This window comes from Chinchilla lanigera, unplaced genomic scaffold (assembly GCF_000276665.1).
Source record: "Chinchilla lanigera isolate Chin_1 unplaced genomic scaffold, ChiLan1.0 scaffold00003, whole genome shotgun sequence".
In the NCBI taxonomy this organism is placed as follows: domain Eukaryota; kingdom Metazoa; phylum Chordata; class Mammalia; order Rodentia; family Chinchillidae; genus Chinchilla; species Chinchilla lanigera.
This window is the reverse complement of record NW_004955404.1, coordinates 4,342,138-4,362,459: the sequence shown is the minus strand read 5'-3', so window position 1 is coordinate 4,362,459 and position 20,322 is coordinate 4,342,138. Positions and strand designations below refer to the sequence as shown.

General features: G+C 42.1%; 1 protein-coding gene across 2 annotated transcripts in view; it reads right to left on the bottom strand.

Moving 5' to 3' along the window:
* The window catches only part of Fam155a (family with sequence similarity 155, member A), a 582,136-nt gene that overhangs the window by 80,609 nt on the left and 481,205 nt on the right, over positions 1–20,322 (bottom strand). The window lies entirely within an intron of this gene.

The window sequence follows — 20,322 nt, the reverse complement described above, 5'->3', positions numbered from 1 at the left end:
TGGCTTATAAAGCCAGTACCCAGAAGATATAACAGCCTACTGTATTTCAGGTTCTTTCCTTCACCGTGTCTCTAATACACACTTTGGTCCCCACCCACACCCTACCAACCAGCACTTGGTGCTTCTTTAGCTCACCTGATACTCCTCAGAGCATCAGCATGAATTTTTTTTTTTTTTTTTTTTTTTTTTCCTCTGGTACCGGGAACCGAACTCACGACCTTGCGCTTGCCGGGCAGGCGCTTTTGCCGCTGAGCTAAATCCCCAGCCCCTGCATCAGCATGAATTTATGGGCATGATTCTGAACCAGAAGCAACTAATCAGTATGATTTTGAAAGAGCAAGCAAGCTGGTGGGAATTTAACACATGGCACAGAGGTGTGGGCACTAGGTAAGTGGTTTAGAGACACAGGCGTCAGGCACTCCTCCTGTAAGTCCTTTCAGTAGACGTTGCTTATCCTATTTATTATTAGCTGTGTATCTTTGAGCGCTGATTTGATGACTGAGGAAAACTGGTCAAAAGTACCGTGTGTTTCCATTTTTTGTGATGATTTATAAAGAGGAATAGTTTTTACTATTTTTACAGGATGCTGAAAAATGTGAAAAAGCTATCACATTGTTTATTACAGGTCACATTGATCACTTCATCCATCAATCACTGCTGAGGCTCTGAGGACATTTTGTAGAAGTAGAAGGAAGAGTCAGTCACTGGCTAAATTGTTGTTCAGGAGTTTTTTTGTTTGTTTTTTGTTTTGTTTTGTTTTTGAGGGGTCCAGAGTGAATGTTAATTTTCACCTTCCTAAAGTCATGGTTTAACATTCTTCTGGTCATCATCTGCCTGATCATTAAGCTAATCAGAATGAATTTTAATAAGCCCATGTTATCTGACCTTTGTTCAGAAAGAGAAATGTAGGAAGAAGCCCATGTGGGGTTGGACACTGCAGATTCCTTGGGCTTTGGATGGGGAAGTGCAGATCTTTCCCTGCCTCTGTCTCCTATCCTGCTGCTTTCCAGGGTTCTCACCAGCACCACCCATGTGAGAAGGGAATGAACGAGTTCTGAGCGAGTGAGGGAATCTGTCCTATTTTCATCATCTAAGAGGCCAGAGAGAAAGAGAATGCTGTGTTTTCTTAACATATTCACTAACCTTTTCTCCTCAGTGAAGTAGCTTCCTTGTACAAAACCAGCTAATTAAGAGACATGAGGTGTTGGTGTTTTAAAAATCAAATAAGGATGTTGTTTTTACCCAATTCTATTGAACTACAAATTTGTGAATTGATAGCTGTGAAGGATAAGAGTTTAAGGCACATGCTAGAAAATAACCATTAGTTTTTAAAATATAATTTAAATAATATTTTCACAGTATATTGGATTTTGTTCCCTGCTTTAAATATTCAGCTAAACTTTGCCCGCTATACAAATCTCTGCCCCCTCCTCCCACCAAGGCTACCAGAGAAAGCGAGGAAATGGTGCTGGCTGGATTCCAGGAGAAGGAATGTCACTTCTCATCCTCTGGTCACCTACCTATTGTTTTCTCCGTACATTTAAAAGTTATTTGTAACCTCAGACCCCCAATGTCTACATCATCTCCACCTGCACTGCGACAATGGCTTTCTTGAGCTTTTTCAAGTTTCTTTTCCCTTTTTTCAGCACATTCATTTACACCTTGCTTCCTCCAGACACTGAGGAAGAAAGGGCTCCGAGCTTTCTGGTGTGAAATCCTCCAAAGACGTTGGTCCCTCCTCCTCAAAGGTTGTACTGGAGCCACCCCGCACTTTCTCCTCTCTAGGTACTCACGACTGCCTGCAAAGTGCTTCCTTGTTCTGAAAGCAGCGCACTCTCCATCTTGATCTGCGGCAGCATGCATGCTCATCTCTTCACCAGTTCCCACCATCCGTCCCCCAATCTCCACTTGGGCCTCTTTTTCTTCTCCACCCCACCGGTGACTTGTGGCTGATGACCACAAGTTTACAAAAATCCCTCCTGCCCAGGTCTCCAACTGTCCTCTGGATGCCTATTTGAATGGCATTTTCAGAATTCCTGTTCTGCTGCCTTCTGCCCTAGCTGTAGTATCTCCACTCTCCAGAAGCCCCGACTTGTGACACAGCCAACGCCACACTTCCGCCTCTGAGCCTCCCATTCTCCACTGTGAGCTCCTACCTCCTAAGACCCAGCTCCAATGCACTCTGTTCTATGAAAACCATTTCAGTGCTCTGAAATTTAAAAGCTCACGGTTTTGTCTCTCTTTAAGAATTTAACTCCGTCATTTGTTACATGAGTAAATACTCTCTCCCCTTTATTTATACCATGAACTGCTGGAGCATTGTTCAGCTTTATTTATCCTTTTAATTTTTGCATGACTAGTGTGATAATCAGGGTGCTATCAAATGCTCAGAACTGCCCCATGTTCAACCGTGGTGTTGCTGTTGAATGAGTACAAACATTTACAGACTGGTTAACTTCTGAAACCTAATCACAGGAAGTACATCCAAAATTAATCTGCTCATAATGCCTTTACATTAGACAACAAGGTGCTCGCAGCACAAAGTGTGTTGGAACTAGCTCACTTGCCTTCATTCTGATGTAAACTGAAGAACTCCAAGAGTCCCTACACTCTGAATTGCTTCCTAAGTGCGATCTGTGACCAGTCAGCTGAAACTAAGGGGCAAGAACTTGTGAAGAGGAAGAGCAGACTGTGATTGGATTTTGTGCTCTTTGTCCACGAATCCAGAACAGCATGAGCCTTGATGCCACACTCAGAATCTCACAATGAAAGACGCATCCCTAGTTTCCAGCAGGCTAAGAGAAAGTACACGTGTCTAAAGATGTGGTTCGGTGGAAGGCCGCTTGTCTACTGGAGGGAGGCCCTGGGTTCAATCCTCAGTACTGACAAGAAATAAAAATAAAAAAGTAAAGCAGAAGATGCTTAAGGGAGAGGACTGTAGCCCTTTGGACTGGCCATTTGTCATAACAGAGCCTTGTCTATGCTTAACTAATTTGATATATTCTATTATGTAATTATTTTCTATTATTCCATTCTTTGGTGCATGTTAATTTTTTTATGCCAGTATCACACAAGATACAAAGATCTATGTCTACGCAGATGCACTGAGGGGCACTGGAAAGTAGTCCAGTGTTACCCAGTAAGTACATAGCAAGGTGTTGCTATGGATAAGAAGATGAATAAGACCAAAACCCTGCTCTTAAGGGGCCTGCAGCACAACGAGAAATGTAAGAACTATCCCAAGTAACTCCAGTACAAGGCTACAGTGTTAACCCCCATAGGAGCATTATAAATAGAAATAAAATGCCATGGGAGGTTTTGAAATAATGAGGAACTTTCTGCAGCAGGAGCAAGCAAGGAAAGCATCCCGGGAAGCGTGGAGCTGGGGCTGACCCTGCTGTAATTGGTACCATTTGAACAGGAGGGGAAACAGATCAATGAAAGGAAACTGATGAAAAGAGGCAGAGGAAATTTCAGAGGGCGTAGGGCCCTGCCGCTTCCTCTCAGGCAGAAGTAGAACCCAGCGTGGGACTGTTGAAAGGAAGGCAACTAGGTGCTTGGGAAGTGACCAGGTCTCTCTGCACGCCTGGGTTTTTGCAGAGTGACCCTGTATCTTGCTTTCCTAAGGTGCTCACTGTGGACTGCACTGACTCCTGCGCTAAGGCACCCAGAGAAGAGGAGCGGGGAGGAGGCAGGAAGCACTCTCTCCTGGGCTTCTAAGGCTTCCCTGGTGCGGGGCAGGACTGGGCAACCTGTCTGATGTCCCGCTTGTTATCATCAGTGCCAATGTTCCATCCCAGGCCAGCCGTCGAGGCCAGGCTTACTTCTCACAGCGAATAACTGTGACTAAGGAACGCAATTACTGAGGATTCGCTGTCCCCATTTTCTGGTTCTGTGCTCTGTGCGTTAGCAATGCCTGCAACAGTTTTTCTTACTAAGACCTGACCTAGGCTCAGAAAGCAAAAATGGAGTGGAGACAGTGCACGGAAGGGTGGAAACAGTAGAGCCTGTGGACCAGTGAGATATTCGGGGTGGACACAGCTTCCATTCCTGACCATTGTGACTCAAAACTCTTGGTACTCACATTCTTACTGGCTTCCTTCCACATGAACAGGGGCAATCTGCTTAGCCTATATGACAAAATGTGATGAGAAGAGGCAAAGTGGAAATGTCAGAGGGCCATGGCCCTCCTCAGGCCTTTCAAAGTGGAAAGAAACAGAGCTCCCGGCATGGGGCTGCCGAAAGTGAGGGCAATTAGATGGTTGAGGAGTGAAATAGCAAACTGTCATTGTTTGCGTCACTTAGCTTGGGTAACTTGCTATGCACCAATAGCTGGCTAATTCTCCTTTGAAGGAAAGATGCTGAAAAAGAAAAAAGTTACTACTGATCTAGTAATTGGTTGTATATGGTAGAATGTTGTTGAATATCGACTGGAATCACATCTTCAATTTTTTTTCAGGTTTTCCACACAGAATGAGAGGGTTTCCAAGGAGTTATTCACAGTCACTTGGTGAGTGACAAAGTTGCCCAAGCCACATTTACTGCCCTGGGATGGTGACTGTGGCCTTGAAGTAAGTTGCCTACCTGTGAGAGTGGGCCAGCTAACAGACCTGGGCTGTATTTCTTGGGGTAAGGAGAGGACTGAAAATTGCTGGTGACGTACATGTGCATAAACAAATCCACTTAAGAGTAACATACACAGTATGACTTCTACAAAATAGTGGGCAAAGCAGCTGCAGACTATAGTCTTCCGAGAGATACTTCCAGGATAAGCTTTGTCATAATTGTGAAAAATAGCCAAAAATTTGCAGCAAATAGAACACATTATTGAAGGAAGGAAGGAAGGAAGGAAGGAAGGAAGGAAGGAAGGAAGGAAGGAAGAAAGAAAGAAAGGAAAGAAAGAAAGAAAGAAAGAAAGAAAGAAAGAAAGAAAGAAAGAAAGAAAGAAAGATAATGGAATGAAGGAAGGAAGGAAGGAAGGAAGGAAGGAAGGAAGGAAGGAAGGAAGGAAGGAGGAGAAAGGGGCCACACAAAGTAGAATGAGTTTGTGGCATTTCCACTTCCTCTTCCCTCACCTCTTCTATGAAAGTAGCCATATCCATGTTTGCCGCCCTGTTGCGTAGTTCTGGATGGTTGGAACATGGCCATCTCAATTCACGTGTTCTAATCTGATGGGGAGCTATCTAGAGGATGATAAGAGACTCATGTTATGTTGTTTAATAGTGTCTATTCAGGAAGGAAACAAAGTGTTCACTGCTTGAAAAGATCACAAGGCAAGTGAAAAGCCTATGGCCACCAGGAACAGGGATTATAGATGGAATACAACTACAGTCTAAAGGCTTAGAGAAAATCTGGGAAGAGCGTTTCTTTGGAAAACGGGCATTCAGAAGCACCCATTCATGCATGCAGGGTTACTGAGAAAGCCCAGGAAAGAGCACACATTCAGAAAAGACCCAATGCTTGCTAAATTTTCACCTCTGGTTGATCTGCAGACTCAGTGCAAGCAAGACATGAGTACTAAGACAGAGTTGTGAAAGATCTGGCTGAGTGCTGAAGGCATGTTGCAGTACAAAGCCAAAAGGCAAAGACTTGGAAAAGGGTTTATTTCCTTAAAAAACTTGCTCATACCTTTCCAATATACCTCTTCCAGAACACTAGTTGTACACAAGCTAAGTGAGAAGAGATCTCAATAACTACACAGAACAAAGAATCCAGCATTTTCAAAAGTGATTTGGAAGGATAAACTTGAGACTTTTGTAGGTAAATGGATGCAACTTGAGACTGTAATCTTAAGTAAAATAAATCAGACTCACATATGTAAGCATCTTATTGTCTCCTTGATGTGAGAAACTGAAAGAGTAAATAAAGTCTAAAATATACACTAGATATTGTGAAATGGGAAGAAATTGTTTAAAAGAACTGGGGGATGGGAAAGAGGAAAGGAAGGAAGAGAAAAGGGGAAAAATTACAAGATAGTTAGGCTACCAGTTTTCTCTTAGATCACTGAAAAGTTTGTGCTAATAGCGTTTGGGAGATTGTTATGCCCATATCTTGTGCTTTAGTAACTACTTTAAAGATAAAAATACACAATGTATTAACTATTATTATTCTCCCATTATTCTGATATGAAAATTTGTTTTACATTTTTCCCCATAAATTTCAAAAAGCGTGCTTTGGAATATTGTGAAATGAAAGAATGAATGCAACAACCTTCAATAGTCAAGAACAACAAACCCTTTAGAAAGTGATACTCTGATCTCCAGTTGCTATATTTAGTATAAAATGTCCAGTTTTCAACAACAATAACAAAGTCAAAGCATAAAATAACCGAAATTGTGGTCCACTCAAAGAAAAAATTCATAGATGTCATTCCTAAGGAAGCAGAAACGTTATACTTAAAAAATTAAAACAACTGGCTTAAATGTGCTCAAAGTTGAGCTGGGCATTGTGGAGCTTGCTGATAGTAAGGCAGGAAGAACACTTGAGCTCAGGCATTTGGGACCAGACGGGATAACATACTAAGACGCCTCTCTATGTAAGTGAATAAAAGAATAAATGACCTCTCTCAAAGAATAAGACCCCTCTCAAAATATGTAAGTGAATAAAAGAATAAATTCAAAGAAGTAAAGAAAGCCATGGACAAAGAACATAAAGGAACTGGAAAAATTATGTATGTTAAAATGGACAAATTAGTAAAGAAACAGAAACTATAAAAGGTAACTGCTATAGATTGGATTTTTTCCCCAAAAAATTCGTCTGTTGGATCCCAAAGGCCCAATATGGAAGCATTTGGAGATAGGAGCTCTGGCAGTGTGAGGGTCAGTGAACCCATGAAGGTGGGCCCTCGTTCTGGGGTGAGTGTTTTCTGAGGGCCTCTGACATCTCCTTCACAGGCACAAGACAAGGTCAGTGACTCTGACTCTTCCCAGATCCGGGTATATTTGAATTCAGGATTCTCATCCTTTCTAAGATTCTAATCACATAATGTAAGACTCGAACCCTCCTCTAAGTGATCTTCTGAAATTCATTCAGATTTTGTAAGATCACTCATAATAAATTTAAGTGGCTCCTGATTCTGATTCTGCATTTTCATGGTGATATACAGGGACTTCAAAACACTCCATCCCTGCCTTCTAGGCCCTGTATTATAATATTGGATAGTAAAATGCCAAATATAAAATTTTATTACTAACTCTCTACCTTTATCATAAAACATTCTGTCCTAATCAAAATTCATGGCTTTTACTTAAAATACTTGAAATCATTCTTCAATTGGCCAGTATAAATCATAAAAAGTAGAATACTAATCTTATGCCCTGGCTGGAAATACATATGATCTGAAAACATCTCTAAAGCAAAAATAAAAGACAGCACTCTTATTGTTCCCAGTACACGTTCTTTACTTGCTATACTCTGAAGTTAAAATAATGATAGCTCACCAGGTACAACAAGGGGTCGGCATTAAAGTGCTCAGAAGCATTTAAAGACCACATGAGAAATAATCACTTATTCTTCTTCCTCATGCCTCAGTTCCTGTTGGTGAATATATTCAGATTCTATTTTCTTTCAGCCAGCTGCCACCCAAATGGTCACCTTTTATTCCTTCTGCTTCAAAGATTTTCCTACACCCTGCATCTTTACTCCGGTCCCCACTCACAGTTTCCCACACCTTGTCTAAGATATCACACACAAGCATTACCATCTCCCCACACAGAAAACTAATCACTGGCACCGTTATATATGTGTATATATTGCTTGGCTACACATTAAAACATATGCTACATGAAACATCAAATATAGTCCCCTTTACTGCCATACCTTCAAGATTTATATTAGTACTGGGCAGAGAATAAGTGTTCAATGAATACTCGGTGAAAGAGTAAATAAATGATGTCTCTTAAATATTCTAATTTGTGCACTTTTCATTTTATAGTGTAAGCACTGCATTATAGAAGTATAACATATATACACATATGTTACAGTATGATATATATTAGGTATGCACATGTTTACTGGCACACATACATACATTGGAGCATTCAGAGCTTCACTAGTGATTTAGAGGCTAGTGAGCTAAAGAATGATCAAATTCCAATTTGACAGCCTGAACATCTGAGTATGTCCATCCAATCCACCAGCCCCCATCTGCAGCCTCCCAGCTGAGAGCCATTTGGGGATAAAACGAGTTATTTCCTGGATGAATTCGTCACCAACACTCTACTAGAATAGCTTGGAATAGAGATGTTTCAGTGACTAAAAGAACATTAAAAATACGGTCATTCACATGAGTCATGAAGTGTAAATGAATAAACAGTGAAGAAGAAGCAAATTTCAAAGGCAAGCCATTTCCTGGGCCAGCAGTCACAGCAAGAGCCCAGGTGCCTGGAGATGCGTCTGCTTGTTAAGGAACATTTGGGACCATGAAGTGACAGGTAACAGGATGTGGACACTTTCACTTCTGACAGAATAATGGCAAAATTATACCTTATTCACTGGGTGTTAGGGTTTCGTAGACTCTTGGTAGAATCCCATTGTTAAGATTTTGAACTTCCTGTTTCCCTCTCTCAACAATTTCTCACCCCTATCCTCCCAAAGGAAGGCAAGGAAACAGTTATATTTTGCTATAATATATATTTTAATACAAACTCAGCTCAGTGAGTTGGATGATTTTATATTATGAAATTTCTTCTCCTAAGTTTAGTAACCAAGATAATTTCCTCCTCTAGCACAAAATAGGACAAAAAGAGGTGTGTGTCAATATTCACCAATATTTCACTTTGAACTTACTGAAATTTAATAAACAGTGTGATTATGAGGCATGCCATCATGGACTACCTATAGGTATGTGTGGAGGTATCACCATAGTGTATAGCAGTCTGCTGTAGATTTCTGAATTTATAGTCATATTTGCATATCACTGAATGAAGGGAAAGATAGGGCCACCCTTAGCTGAAACATTTGGAAAACAGTTATTAATTGAAAATTTAGAGTATCCTGGAGTCGTCACATGAAACTGTGAAGCCAATTGCAGAGACAAAGGCTTTGGATAGCTCTTCTTTGGGTCAAGCTTACCCTTAATTAACCACGTGGTACCTCTATCAATCGTCTCTCCTCGGGCAGATTATCTAGTTTGCCATATTTTGTAGTTCGATTATGCTTAATAACTGCTTCAAATATACAATCAAATATGCAAAATTCTCTTTCCAAATGTATTCCTTTATTCTGGAAGGCAATTCTTTTCCCATTAGCTATATTGAGATAAACAACAAAAGGCAAATTACATTCTGATTTAATGTATTTCTGGCTCACATGTCTCAGCACTCAGCGATAAAATGAGATAAGCCCCTCCCTTCTACGGTTGTATGATAAAGGATTACCTCAGTGTCGAACCAAAGCCAGGGATTTAAAATTACTCACTTCTTGACGTTTATAAAAGTGAATTTAATGAAAAGGAACATGTTTTCCAAGGGAAGTATTTTGTTTATGTCAAAAAAGAAAGTCAGAAGTTTCCTTTGGCAGTTTTATGCATTCTAAGTTGTTTTTTTTTCCAAAGAAATGACAACACTGAAACGTTTTAACTCTGTACATCATAAAGTTTGAACACTGAAATTAATACATGAAATATAAAATCTCACCATAGGTATTCTGTTGTTCCTGTAGTAATGTGCTTCTTTAAGAAGTGTTCATTTATTTTCTTTTTTTTCTATAATTTTATTTACAAAACATTTTTCTTTGTCTTTTTGGGACAGGGTTTTACTATGCAGTTCAGGCTGTCCTTGAACTCATTTTATAACCTAAACTGGCCTTGAATTTGCAGATTCTCCTGCCTCAGCCTCCTGAATGATGGGATTATAGGCATATGCCATCATTCCCCAGGGTTTATTTTGAAATTTAAATTGATTTAAATTTAATTTTATTCTTGTTGTGGTGGTAGGGATGCAACTCAGGGCCCTGCCTATGCCAGGCAGCTTACTCTACCACCAAGCTACACTCAAATCCCATGAGTAGTTTTGGACCCATGCTGCGCCATATGGGGTGACAGGACAGGTAACTCCCTCCCTCCCAACTCAGTCACTAGCCCTTTGCCCTAATTTGCTGGTCCCCATGTAGTTTCCTCCCTTCCTGCTTACCAGTCAGCATTTTTGCCTGCACATGCTTGCAGCCCTGCCGGATTCCCTGGGCCTCCTCTTCCCCATCCTCCTCTCTAGCTGCATACCCAGTGCAGTGGATGACAACTGGTGGTCAACTTGTAACAATACCCAGCTGAACTGAACCAGCATGGTGCTGCGTGTGGGAGGCCCACCTGAGGACCGTTGCCAGCAGCATAAGAGGCAGACCTGGAGAGGAAGAGGTAGAAAGGCTGCTGGGAGCTGGTAGAAGCTCTTGGGAAGCTGTTGGTTTTCCTGGAAGATCTTGTCATGTTAGGTTTCCTCCTGAACTCAGCTGTTCTCATCGGAGGAGGAGCCCAGGACTTTGTTGTCACTGAGAATGGCTTCGGTTCATTTTGAGGGAGCTCTGGTCCTCTCTTTGAGCATCACTTCCTGGCTCTGGAGGGGAAGATGGTGCACTGCCCGTCTCCTGGAGAAGCTTGCTGCATTGTATTTCCTGATGGAAACTTGGCTTTCCTCACCAATGGAGGAGCTCAGGACCTCACTGTTGCTGAGGATGGCTGTGGTACTTTTCGGGGAGCTCTGGATCTTACTTTGAGCACTGCTTCCTGGCTCCAGGGCAGAGCCCTCATCCTGCTAGCACAGATCCTTCATCCCGCTGGCATGGACTTTTAGCTTCCACCACTGACTTTTGGGCCTTCCCAGCACAGGTCTGTGAAACAGGCCTGCATGAGACATTTGTCATGGGCTCTGGGCCTCCAGCTGGACTCATGGGAGGCATTGTTATGGGCTCTTGGCCTCCAGCTGGACTCATGCAGGACATTACTGTGGGATCCAGGTCCTCAGCTGGATTCTTTGGTCTACAGTGTGTGGACAGATTTCCTGCACTCTCTCATTTATGATCCTTTGGGTGACTATTATAAATAATCTTATAAAATATGTGTCCTGTATTTTATTGCTGCCCTTGCAAAACCCTAAACTATTACACCCAGCTTGGGCCTTTCTGGCTGCCTGGGCCGCTTTCTTTCCACTCCCATTGTTCTCACTTGCCTGCCTGCATTAGAACTGGTTCATTTATTTTCCTATTTGTTAAACTTTTCTACTGAAAACAGAAACTATGTTACTCCACTATAAGCCAAAAGCTGTAGGGACCCTTTGTGGGAGGCTCCATACCCGATATCCAAGATTTATTTCACTAGGGTTTGACTGATCCTCACAGAAGTGGCTAGAAAAGGGTTCCAGAAAAACTGGAACTGCAGACATCATCATGATAATTAATACTGACGCGTCCTCCTTTTGGCTGGAGGTTTATAAGCAAGTGGTAGTGTGGTGTCCTTACAAAGCCGCAAAAACCGGTCTTCAGAGTTGGGGTGTGGTGGTGCAGGTCTGTTATCCTAGCAGTCTGGGAGGCTGAAACAGGAGGATCACAAGTTACAAGTTCAAGCTTGGCCTGGGCAACTTAGTGAGTCAGGTGAAAGTCTGCCTGAAAGCAAAAAAAAAAAAAAAAAAACAGGAAAGGGCTGAGGATGCAGCTCAGTGTGAGAGCCCAGAAGTTCAAACCCATTACTGAAAAAATAGTTCTTAGAATGGAGCTCAGAAACGCACATCTAGGAAGCACCGAGGCTGTTTTGAGCCGCAGGAATTTAGGACACACCGGAACCAAATCATGTCTATATTTTCTATATAAAGCATCTTGTAGGAAAGGCAACTTTGTTTCAAAGGCCTCATTATTTTGTACCGCAACAAACAGATACTTTGTGGCACAGGAAACTGGTTTAGCACACAGTTTGGAGAAAGCAAAGGAGGATGTAGGCTTATTTTAGAGCCTGCTAGCTATGCTCCAAGATGTCAGAGCACGGCTGGGCTTCCTGCAACTGCCAGGAGGGCGCAGGGCCGTGCAGTCTGCTCTGCCTGTGGCTGAGAGGGCTGAGCGGCTCACAAGCAAACTCCTCATTTCACCGCGGCTTGGCGCAGGCAGGATCTGTCCAGCCAGAGGTCTCATAAACAAGGGAAGGGAGAGACAAAACAGGGAAAGTCACATTGTGACACGAGCCGCTGAGAACGATTCGGCCCCCGCCACTGTTGCTCACCGTAGGTGTTCATTACCTTATTTCATCTTTCTAAGCGTTTTAGGACAGCGTGGTTTCCGCCATTAGTATATTCCGGCCAGACTGAACCTGCCAGAGAGGCCTTCTCTGGGAGTGCGGAGGTGCTAAACGTCAGACGCACAGCCCCTGCTCCCCACTTCAGCGTGCGCCAGATGCGGAACAGGGGAGAAGCACTTAGTAATAAGAACGGAAAGTGCAGCAATAAAATGAATAGCTGAACTGTACGAAGAAGTTCCTTCAATTCACAAGCAATGGCTGCTGAGTGCCTAGCATTTCGGGGAACTCTTACTTTCCAAATTCTCATTCTTTTTCCTGTGGAGTTTATTTATTCGGTTGCTTTAAGTGTCATTGGTAAGTGACTGCAGAGCAGAGCGGCTGTATTCCAGCGGGGGCGTCACGCACGAACGCGCACATCTCAGTTCTCCCCCTGACCCCCACCCCCGTCTCTTGGTCTCCTTTCCTTTTGCAAAAGATTGATTTCCTTCTTCCCTGTTACCTCTCTTTTACTTTGCTCTTTATCATCTCAGTAATGCCGCAAAGTCGTGCTCCTGTCACCTCCATCATGAAGATGTGCGAACTGCCGTTGGGATATTCCAAGCCCCTTGTTTAAAGCTGGAGAGCCGGTCCAGGAGTGTGCGTACGCAGACCTCACCCACGGACCTCTCCACAAGGTCAACCTGCCCACCGTTTCTCTCCAGTGCTCTTGGGAGACCTGATACCCAGGGTGAGGGCAGAGCCCGGCTGTGAGGGGTACAAGGAGTCACATCCAGTGCTCAGTCCTTCGGGGAAGGGCACCCTTCAGAGCAGGGCCAAGGCAGGGCACCTCCTGGGTTGGCCCCGTGGTGCCCTGCATCCCATGCTGGGCATAGCACTCGAGGTCCCGGGGACCTGTGCCCCGGTCCTGCCCTCCTCGCCCTGTGACAGATGTGTGAGGCATTGCCTGCGCTGCCCTGTCTTCAGAGCACACTGCACAAGGCTTCTTCTGGATCCCAAAGGTGAAAGTCAGAGGAGGAGGAGGAGCAGGGGGAGAGGAGGGAGGAGGAAGAGGAGGAGAGCACAGCAAGGCCTCGTACTTGCAGATGAGCGGATGAGTGAGGGTGGGTGAGCGGATAAAGAAACGTGGACGCTGTGCCCACTGGAGGATTACTCGGCTGTAAAGAAGGATAAACCCGAGCCATCAGCAGGAAGATGGACGTGCCTTGGGACTATAATGCTGAGTGGAATAGATCAGACACAGGCTTGGTCATCGCATGCTTCCTCTTATGTGAGAAACAACGTCTGAGTGAAATAAAGAGTAAAGTAAAAGATCGTAAGAAACGGAGAGAGAGAGATCATTGGAAATGGGAAGGGAAACAAGAGGGGGAGGGAGGTGGGCATTGGGGGAAGAGGAGGAAAAGAAATAAAGTGTGTGATGCGCACACTCCAGCTCCTCCCAGGAGGGGACTCATTAGGTACTGCAATGGCCACTAATACAGGAGGGGCGTCATTAGGTGCTGCAATGGACATTAATGCAAATTTTTAAATAAATAAATCAAAGCACAAGAAGGAGGTAGGTAGCCACTGCTTGGCTTCATGGTGCAAATGCGAAATTGCTTTTGAACTAAATTACGGACTTTTAAAATCATGTCTTACTATTTTTTGAAAACCTTATGAGCGTGAAATTCACGCTCTTCTGTCAGAATCTGATTTTTTAAATATTGTCTTCAGAGTCCCTCCAAGGCCTAGAAAGTACTGTTTGTGTCTGCTCTCCTGTAAGGTGGGCCCCAAGCTGGCAGTGGAGATTCTGAAACACCGTGGATTCCTCCAAAATGCAGGCACATGCAAGTCGGAGGGAAAATGCTAGCCAAAATGCTTTCTGAGAATTGTTAAGCAAGATACAGGGAAAATTCCAAACATTTTCCCTCCAAGCCAAACATTGCCAATTTAACTCTATTTCCCATTGGACATACATTACCTTCTCTAATTTAACAAGAGTTAATAAAAGAAACAAAAAACAATATTATCAAGTTAATAACCACCACACAAACTGTATTTTCTTTGCCACAAAAAAGTCGAGTGTTGCTAACTCATGCAACAGCACTTTCAGTGTGTCCAGGGAATAGCTAGGAGGTACACTAACATACAGTGGCATTAATAGATAGCTACATCTAAACCTGTTCATAGCTTTTTTTGTGGGAGTAAGGCGTTAAGAAGCAGGTAGCCAATATTCACCCCAGAAGCCACCCTCCCTGAAGAGTGGGAGCTCCCCTGATGCCTGGGATCAAGCAGGTGTCCGCAGCTAACTTGGGAACCTGCATCCCCCGGGGGAAAAACAGCAGTGTTAAAACCACCTGGTCATAAAAGTCCTGGGTACAGGACTTCAAATGAGAAGTCTTCACGGAGGACAGCAGAAATTACCAGGTTAAGTGAAATGAAAAACTGTAATTTCAGAGTGGACAGAGTAGACATGACAGTACTGTGATGGAAAATGTTTGCAGATTGGATATTAATATCAGGCTGTGGGTGGGGGCCACAGGGGCCAGGTGGAACCCCCACACAAAGGCTTGGACAGGGTCATTTCAGGTTACTCTCAGACTAATGAGATCGGAGCAGAGTTTGAACTAATGCAACATTATTTGCCACCACTCAGACAAATGTAGATCAGAGTTAGTTCTTTTCCCCCATGATTGATAGAGCTGTAACAGACAACACAAACGCCATCTCTCAGGAGCTTCTCCCCTAGATCTCATGGTGACTTTCTGGGCTCCACCACCACGGCTGACTTCTCCAGCTCTCACTGAAGTGGAGACAGTGGGGAGAGTGATGCATCTCTTCTATGCGTTCTCCTCCAGCGGTACAGGCAGGACGGGCACAGAACCATGTCTGCTGAGTGTCTAAGTGACAGCTTTCCCAATGAAGATACAGTACCACTTTTCTCAATTTACCAGAAAAATCACCGAGATCTTACACAATTCCTTTACCTGCATCTCAGTTTTCTGTCTAGAATGAAATAAATACCTGAAGTTACTTCTTTCTCTAAAATTAAAGGAGACACTATCTGGTTTCAGAACATCAAAAGAAAGAGGGCAGAACATTCTTTCCTTTTCACCCAAGAGGGTAGCATATAAGCAATTCCCAAAATGGTAAGTTTAAAAAAATGTAGTTCACAGGAAGCCAGATAAACAAGTGAAAATCTCAGAACCTGCACAGACAGACAGGAGTGACCTGATCAGAAATGGAAAAGCCAGGCCAGCTCTGCAGCTGTAATTCAAATTTGGGTTAAGCCCAGCTACTGCAGAGTTTCCTACATCAATAATCAGGCTTATCTTTATATTTTAATAATGACTCCTGAAGATTTTCAACAGGTGGTAACATGGAGCAGACTCACCAAACTATTGTTGAGTAATTACAGACCCATACGTGTTCACTATGCATACATTATGGGTGAGAGGAGAAACAGGACAAGTTACATGTGTCTATGGATCCACATAAGTCAGGCAGTGTCATCTTATCCTGCACAGAATTCTTGACCTATTAATGGGAGCGCACACTACAGTAAAGGCCGTCCGTTTTCCACCCTAATGTGATCCAAGCTGTAGTCAAATGCAGTGCTCTATTGCACTGAAGATTGAGCAAGTTTAATGCAGCAGGCTGTGCTTGTAATGAATCAAGAAAAATACATGCATACATGTTGGTGTATTTTACTTTTTCTTCTGATGTACATTTGTACTCACAGAATTTTTTTGTAAAAAGCAGCACAGAGATTTCCCATAGAAGAGTCATTCCGCCCTCTTCAGAGATAGCAACTTACAATACTTATAACTTATAACTGTAGCAAAATTTTCAAAACCAGGCAATGAGCACTGGTTATAATTCTCTTAAGCACACGCTGGAGTTTATTCACATTTTACTCATTATTTCCTTACTTCCTTTCTGTGCTGTAGGACACACTCCAGGAGCAAGTTAGCATGGTTGATGATCATTCGACCTGAGACACTTTCGTTCTTCCTTATCTTCCATAGTTTAGGCACATCTGACAAGTACTGGTCGATACTGGGCAGACTGTCTCATTTTGGGGTCACTTGATACTCTTCTCCTGCTTAGATTGACACCTGGCAGGAATAGCACAAAGTGATGCTGGGTTCTTCCCAGGGTACATTAGGGACAGAAGCTGATGACTGCATCGTATTCCTGGTGATGTCAACCTGGACCAGGTGCTGGTGTGGGTGCTGGGGGTCTCCACAGCCAAGTCATTCTTTTCCCTTTGTAATTGTTGACCGTCTTGGGGAGATACTCCGATCTTATGCTAATAGCCTGTTTTCCCTCAAACTTTCATCAACTGATTTTAGAATTCATAACAGAATCTTCCCTGCAGTACCTGTCATTGTTACTGATGAGTAGCAGTTTTCTATTTCACTCATTTCTTTTATATATTTAATTGGAACACGTCTGCAAGGAAGAGCTCTCTCTCCTCATTTATGTCTTCGTTTACTCGGTTATTTCTTTGTATCATGATGTTGTTGTGGATTTTTGTTTTTGTTCTGTGAGTTATAACCCTGTGTTATTTTTTTATTGCCCAAATTGTTCTTCCTCTGGCCTGTGGGAATTTCATCCAATTACTTCCTATACTCTTTTGAAAGTTTTCTTATCCTTTTTTAACACTCCCTGGTTGTCTGGAGGCACAAGAAGTTTCAGAGTCATGTTTTATTTCCTCTGCCCTAATCCTCCAATCAGTCATTCTCCAAAAGCCCTGCTTCCTGTTTTGACAGAGAGTCCTTTTAAAAAGAACTTCATTTTAAGAACTGGAGACATAGAAATTAACATTTTAGAAAGCAACCTATTTACTGAAACCCTGAAAAACAACATTTCTCTTAAATTATGAACTGAATGTGCTCAGAGTTAGTATCATATTAAATAATAATGAATATGTTATTTGCTTATGTTTGAGAGTCAAAAGGTGTTACATGCAGATATTTATGTAATGCAAGTCTCAGGTTGAGCCTAAAAGATTTAGGCATCCTGGGCAAGTCAGAAAAACTAATGTGAACATTACACTAAAATTCCTTCTCCCTGGGATCGAAAAGGTTTCAGGGAGAATGGTGTACCATGCACTATTAGGTCTTTGTATGTAGGCCTGCCTATGCATTTGGGTGTCTGTGAAGGAAACCGAGGGGAAACTAAGCTTCCATGAAAGGTTCAGCCAAACCAAGAGTCAGGCTGAGCAGTCTTCTTTGTCTGACTGTAAAATGCTTCCATGACTGGGGTAGGGGGCTTCCAGCTCCAGAGTGGGAGGCATGACTTGAATGTGCTGCTGGGAAATTCCCATGAAAGCAATTGATCTTTGCAAAGGTGTCTTTAAATTCTGGCCGTTGTTGGTTCGAAAAGTGTAGAGCAGTTCTGGGTGTGCCCGAGGGCTCATGCAAGCACAGTCAGGCCAGTAGGACCCAGGCCTACGGGGGGGGGGGGCTATTTCTTAGAATGCCTGGTCTCCCTTAAGCTCTGCTAACAGGTATGCAGGGACTGGAGTCTTACTAGGACAGTGCGGGGCTGAATTCCCCCAAACTGGTCATCCCCACCAAGGCCTAGCAAGACTTAACAGCCCCAGTTACAGTTAAAAATACAACACTCAAACTTTTGTTCTAATAAGCATTACTGCTACAGCCCTGTCTCCTGTCTCCACCCAAAGAGAGAGAGCTAGGTTTTAAATTGATCCTGATAATCTCAAATCCAGGATCAAGACACAATATAAAAATATTTCCTATGTTTGCAGTTTCAGGCCCAAATTTTAATGAAATGTGCTTGTAATTTCATTAAGCAAAGTGAGTTACTTTAACACTGTTTCTTTAACTAAGCCCATTGGGAAAATGAAAATGATTCATAGTAATTTTGCATTGTTTCTAAGAGACAGGTAATGACCATACTTCCAAGCATCCTTTATTTGATTTGTACCAGCTCCTATGAATCCATACATGGATGTTTGTGATAAATGATACAAAAGGATCCCTTTCATCTTAAGTTCAATTTCATTCTATTTGAAATTTTTAAAAATTGCCATTTCCTTGTTGAGAGATCATGAGATGACAAATTAAAGTATTGCATCTAAGTGACAACGAGAAACTGCAATTTGCTTAATGAATAGCTTGTGGAAATGTCTGATATTCAAGACAGTTTACTTTTGCTGGCAGTTTTAAAATGTATTACCTAAAATATGATCTGAACAAGAGGAAAAGATTAACTGTTCAAAAGTTAATTTATCTCCATAAATCCCCTAAAGCTAGAAGAATAAATATCTACAGCAATCAAATTTCCCCTGCATTATAAATACATTAAAGGCACATTATGTAATAAATCTTTCTCACTGTTCTTAAATCTACCACATTAAAACATTGTAAAATGGAAGCTAGAATTCACATTATGACTCTAATACAACTCCAAATTCCTGCAGTATTGACTTTTCCCAGCGCTCTCCTGCATTTCTGTTGAAGTCGCACTGTACTTTTTTCCATATGTGTAGATTAGCTTCTAACAATCAGCTGACGGCTCTCTGTTTTTCAGCATCAATCCTAAACTTTCTTTTGTGGACATTCTTTGGGAATTTTCCCTCCTTCAGGGAAAGTCTCACCATTCATCCAGGGATATGGTCATATTTATTTACTAATCCATAGAAAAAAATGGAGCACCGCTGAACACTCTGATGTGAAGAATTAAGGAGGGAAAAATTGAAAGCGCTCCAAGGCAATAGCTTTCAATTTAATAGGACATAGAAAGCAGATGTTAATATTGAAATATAATCAACAGTGTAAAGCATCACCCTCCAAAATATATCCAACAATACAGTACTCTGAAGAAAAAAATCTTTTGCTCTAGATTTGCCTCTGGTATTACACACTATGTGAATTTGAAAAGAGGTCTCATTGTTTTGCCTGAATTTTTACTAATTTGAAAATAAAAGTTCCATCTGGAATTATATTTTATATATATATATATATATTCTCTTATCTAATTACTTACTAGGATGTAGTTGTTTCCTACAAGGTGTTTTACAGGATTTTATTCTATAGCTTACTCTTGAATTAACATGTTTTGGCCAGTATTCTTATAATCTATTTGACATGAGTTATCTGTGCATATTTTTGCCCTGTAAAAATAAGAAAGGAAATAAATGACAACAAAAGGAAAAACCTTGGCATAAAACTTTCTTTCCTCTTGTGACCTTGTAAGGTTCAATCAGCCCTCCAGCTAAGAAGTCCAACAACCAGCAGATGCCTACTTCCAGTCCCAAAGATTTGGCAGAGACATAAGGATCTCAGGGTGCAAATCTTAGAAACTTTACAGGTCTGAGGTGAGGCTTCTATGAAGAACAGGTTTTATTGGACGGTGTTCGTTTTTGTCTCTAAGAACTTGCAAATTATAAGCAATGGTACCAGCAGTAGACACAAGGAGCAGTCATTGAAGAGAAAGGACAGTTTTGAGAAATCCAACAGAACACAGGAAAAAAATCAGCTTAGAGTCCAGCAAGGAGAATGGGACCTAGTAAATACATCAATGCACCAAAAGCAGGGCAAAATAAAATAATAAAAATAAACCCGAAACCCACATTCAAAGCAATTTAAACTGCCTTGGATTAAGGTCATCTCTCATGAGTAATTTGCCTGCCAAAGCAAAATTAAGGATTAAAAAATAAATAGTTTAGACTTTAGGGTCATGTATGGATTTTGACATGCACCCACACAAACACACACATACACACCCTGCTACTCACAGGCTTAAAACACGTAAAAATATGAGCAGCTTGAGAAGCCTGCTGAAACAAGTGGTGGAGCCTCTGGAATCTCCCCATTTTCCTCCTTCCCTTTCTCTTCCCCATCTTCTTCTTTCTTTGCATAACTTGCTGCGCATTCTTGTTAGCACGTGAGATGTTTCTGCCTGGTTATGTTGTTGGTCTCTATCTCAGCATCCTGGCAGGTGTGAAGGTGCTCACTGCTTTGTTATTTCCATTTCCCTGATAACTGATTCATTTTAAGCTTTTTTTTTCAAGTTTACTGCCCATTTCTATATTTTCCTTGGAGAGACAGATATCTAAATCTTTTGTCCATTTTTGTTGGTATTCTTGATGTTGAGTTACA